The sequence below is a fragment of the Asterias rubens genome, chromosome 6 (assembly GCF_902459465.1).
Source record: "Asterias rubens chromosome 6, eAstRub1.3, whole genome shotgun sequence".
Taxonomy (NCBI): domain Eukaryota; kingdom Metazoa; phylum Echinodermata; class Asteroidea; order Forcipulatida; family Asteriidae; genus Asterias; species Asterias rubens.
The window spans coordinates 19540317-19545403 of record NC_047067.1 but is presented as its reverse complement, the minus strand read 5'-3'; positions in this window follow the sequence as shown (position 1 = coordinate 19545403).

Below are 5087 nucleotides of genomic sequence, written 5' to 3'. Positions count from 1 at the left end.
ATTAACGGAAGAACTTGTGGTTATTAGTCGATTTATGTGTGTCTGTCCTAAGTGATAAAAATATAAAAATACTTTAAGCATTATTTGCAAGTATCACAATTTTTTAAGCAAGGCTTAATTTTAGAGAAAACATTCAAAACCACAGGCTGGGCCTTAAGAAAGTGTTTACTGCATCGGCATAAGTGTTGTTTACAAGACCAGACTGTAACGCGAGGGAACTTTCTGCACAGCTTAAAATGTACAGCTAAACATTCATTCAACGAACACTTAGAGTTCTATCTCATTAATTTTGTCTTAAAGAATTAAGTATACTTTGATAAACCCAAAATTACTTGGAAGTCTTAAAGCTTTTTACAGTGACTTATCCATCGTCTCTTGAATGTTTATCTTCTGCTCAATTTAATAAGGCGAGTCACAGTACCAGTCGAGTTAATCTCTCTCCAAATAAATACATCAGTTCCCGCCCGTCAAATATGCTTAACATAGTATGGAATATTCTAAATTATTAATGAGGGAGACGCTCCGTTTTCTCTTAGTTGTGTGGACGAGTGTCTACCCTATACCCCCTGACAAAGAAAGGGGACCAGTCTTCATGCATGTTTCTTTTGAAATAATTTGATGTGGTTTTGAGACGCTAGGTGGCAGCACACATTGCAAATCATTGGTTGCAGTGACAATGGTGAGAAATGGAAATGTCCACCTATCTGACCGTAGCCACTGTCGCAGCCGGTGTGTCCGCAGGGAGATTCAGTCTCCCATTACATTATGGGAATTTAACATGAACTGGAGAACGATTATTCTAAAGAGGGCGCTATTACCAGAAGTTTGTTCACAGTTTGCCATGGGGAGGGGGGGGGCACCAAATTTGTTTGGGGGGGGGGATCCCCTGCCACACTGGACACGGCCTAGTGGGGATCAAGGGGGAGGGCCAACGGGGACCCCCACCCACCCTTCGCCAAAAGAATCGAGAGAGAAGGGAGTTTGTTATTTAATTTTTTGCTCACAAACATTACTGATCTTACACGAAGAATTATTGAAGTGGAATACGAAATTAAGTTTGATCTTGCACTCTTTCATAAACATTACGCTACATCAAATCACAAAGATTACATATACATGACAACTGATGACTTGATGTAAAACAAAAGAAACGCCCTGACAGAAACGCCCAGTAAAAATAAGTCTTCTTTATTAAAAAAGCATCATTGGCTTCGACCAATATGCAAATCCCAAAATGCCAAGACAGTTTGAAGTCATCTTAAAAGTTATTTTAGCAAGGACAACATCAACAAGATCGCTGAGCGGAGGAGTGGGAGGGGGTAGAAGGGTTGGTGGACCGGCCCTGCAAGTGAACGGTTTATATCTTCTTACCATTCGCAGACTTCACACTCTTGTCTTTATATTGAGGTCCAACTTGCATTTCCCGAATTCAACTAAACAAAAATAATTAATTTTTACCAAGAGGAATATTCATTTGAGTAAATTTAATACGAGTAAATTTAATACTAACTTCACAGTTCTCTTGAGGTCCGTCATTCAATAGTGTCCCATATGGAGCTCTGATTGTGTTGCTTTTCATGACACAAGGGCCTATTTTCATAAAGTTGTTGGGTAGAAAAAATATTCTTGAAAATTGTCTTTGCTAAACAAACAAAATGAGTGGGACACCAATCACAACAATATCTTTATGCAATTTTGGCTGATAGCCTGAATCGTTTCTGTTAAGCAATATGTCTGTGCTCAGGAAGTTTCTGTGCTAACAGTAACAGGCTTTATGAAATTGGGCCCAGAATTTAAAGATGCACAGATTTCAGGCTGAACAATATTTGGGGGTATGTACTGATCGATTTATATTACAACATGGTTTATCTATGCAAATGTATACAATATAGGGATATACACAAATATTATTTAAACCAGTACAAACAAAAGCAAAAGTATAAACACAAGCAAGAATAACAAGATGTTTCTTGAACTTACCATTTCCAGGTACCAAGTTATGCAGAAATGTTGGGGGGAAAACATTCAGCGGTTCGACTTCCATTTAAGATGATCTCTCATGAACTGAAAAACAGAAGTAAAAAGAAATGTAAATACAAAAAAAGTTGCAGTGGGTGATTTTCAGAGGGGGAATTGAGTTGCTGAGGAAAATATCATAATGAGTTTCTGACAAAGTACCATAGAGCCTGAAACAAAACCGTATCAATGAATAGTTAAAGTTTACGAACAATTTTTGTTCGATCGATCTTCTAAGATAGGCCTACTCTTCAAAAATGTATAATATAACGTATTCAGTGATTGGAAAACTTTGAAAGTGGTCAAACAACAAATACATTGTTTTGATCAAATCATTTATATACGATCCTTTAATAAAAATTAATACTTTTAAAACGGCCTCCTCCATTTCCCCACACAGCCGCCCAGCCTCACCTATAACAATGGTGTCCTGACCGATTATTTTCTTTCCTTTTCAAAATGAATCATTCGTAAACAACAATAATAATAATTAAAATAATAATAATAAAACAGTCTCAATTATTATATTGTTATCACTACAAACTAAGCATGTAACTGTGATATAAAAATACATTAGGCCTTCTGGAAATTATCTAGAAAATCCAAAGACTAAAATTAGGCCTAAAGGATAACTCAGAAACTCATAAATTTTATTACCTTGAATTTGATGAAGTACACCATTCCTTGACCGATGAGGCTGCTGCTTTTCTATAACCAAGTCCCAAGCTGGCATTCCAGTAGAGTAATGTACGCCGTGCGAATGTAGCCCGGAGGTTAGATAATTTTATTCGCTTTTAATATCGCAATTTACAGTAAACGCTTCGTCCTCTTAAATACTTTCGTAAATGAATGAATTTTTTTTCCTGAAATACAACTTACTTTATTTATGACTGTCACACTTTATGACACTCAAAATACTCATTTGAACCCCTTTGTGAGACCATTTTGTACAACGAAATATAACAAAACACATTAGATAGCACAATATGTGGCAGAGCCTCCATAACAAGCTATATATCGAAGAAGAAAAATGACTTCTCCCAATGTCGACTTTTGGTAAACTCACGTTTTACGAAGGCCTATTGAAACGCAACAGTTCTCACTGAAGCTTCCACCTACTAAAACAAAACCTACTTTATTTATGACTTTCACACATTATTATGATACTCATAATATGTATACGTGAACCACTCTATAATAACAGAATTTATCTTCTTTGCATAAAGCCTCTATAACAAACTATTCATCGTTGAAAGAAAGTGTTATGTCAGGGGCTTCTTCCATTTTCGACTATTGCTTAACTCACATAAATTAAACAAAACATTCTCACTGAAGCTTTCATCATTTTCTCGATGATATTTCTTGAACTTCACGATGTCAGCAGTTTTTACGCTTATTGATGATTATTATCCCAGACCTCTACACAAAGTTCGTTTTTCCAATCTCTTATCCGCAGTCATCAGCGGACAGTCTCGTTAACTTCCAGAGCGGGTGTTCATAGTTGACTCTGAATCCCCTCAGTCGCAATCCTGATTGGTCCATTGAGGCTCATGCGCAGTGCTCATGCGATAACGTAATGTTTTTAAATACCGTTTGCAGTGCATAAACTCTTGGTGACGTCACGTGTTAACGCAAGACGTTGTTGTCTGATTGACTGAATGAGTTATGTTTGATGTTTGCAAAGGTTCAGTGTCGATTTAATGGTGTACCCCCCCCCCAAATGTGTTCATTGACTATTTCGATCACACTTCCTCCTTTCAACCAATCAAAATTCATTCAGCTGGTTCAACCATTTCATCCATATCACTCACTCACTCGTGACGAATCAACTTCTCACTCACAGATTTGTTATGCTTAAACTAGACCTAATTAGTTAATTGTACATTAAACAAACCTCAAAATTCCAGGTGACTCTGTGCCACTATACCAAAGATCACGTTTTCAATTTTCAAATTGGTTCCTTTTCCTACGTTGATATTTTTCCAAGCTGGACAATGGTGCAATGAGGTGAGTTTCCCTGTGGTTTGCAAGTATAGTATCCCACATTGGTTAAGCTCGCATCTCTGCTCATCCTGAAGATTTCCTCTTCCTTCGCCAAGACGAAAGACAATACTGGCAATCTTGAGCCTACTTGCGAACATTTTCGCTGAGCAAGGATTTGTAGCACCCTCCCCCTTGACATCAAACCTTCTGGTGTAGCAGCCTTCAAGTAAGGTTAAAAATGTTGGCGGAGGTATAATCTTGAGCCTTTTTCAAAGGTGAAGAAAGTCTGAATTCACAGCCAGGAACGAAGGATATAGATCTAGTATTTTGCAAAGAAGAATATAAAGTCATGCCGAACGTAGTCCCCGAATTCTACACACTTACCTTTTCCGCAATCATTATGAGGCTGTCTTTTCAAGGTCAACAAACCGACAGTTGTCAAGGTACCTTCTCTTTCAAAATAAAGAAGAAATACCTGAAGATGACAGCCCTGACAGGGTGAAGAAAATTAGTGTCAATACTCTCTTAAAAATGTAAAAGAGTGAAAAACACCACTCTTGACATTTCGAGTTGTCCCTTAAAGAGTGCCTTTTCACTGACGTTTGCATTTATAGAGAGTTAGAGAGAACTTAATTAGCTGGACAGGTGCATAAATCCACGTGAAAGAAAGGATGTGATTTTGAATCAAGACACCAACGTATTCCAAAGATATAAAACACTGAAACAAACGGCAAAGGAAGAAGAAAGTAGAAAAGAGTTTGAGAACTGTGACATAGAAAGAAAAAATTGTCTGCATGAAAAGTTTTCAGAATACCAATTCTTGAGGATGAGGAATATAATCCTTGTCAAGAGGAGATGACGTGATGTAACTTGACTATACGAAGACAGGCGTCCTTCCTTGAACGATTCCCATCAATAACAATCTGGTTTGCTCTGACCGAATTCCTAAGTTTTACATTACTTATTATTATTTTTACCTAAGTTTGTTCAAATGATTGTTCCCCCGCTAACACACGAAACCCACCTCTTTACACTCATCTGATGTCTCGCATACGTTTATTAAAAAAACTAATTTATTAATTTTATCA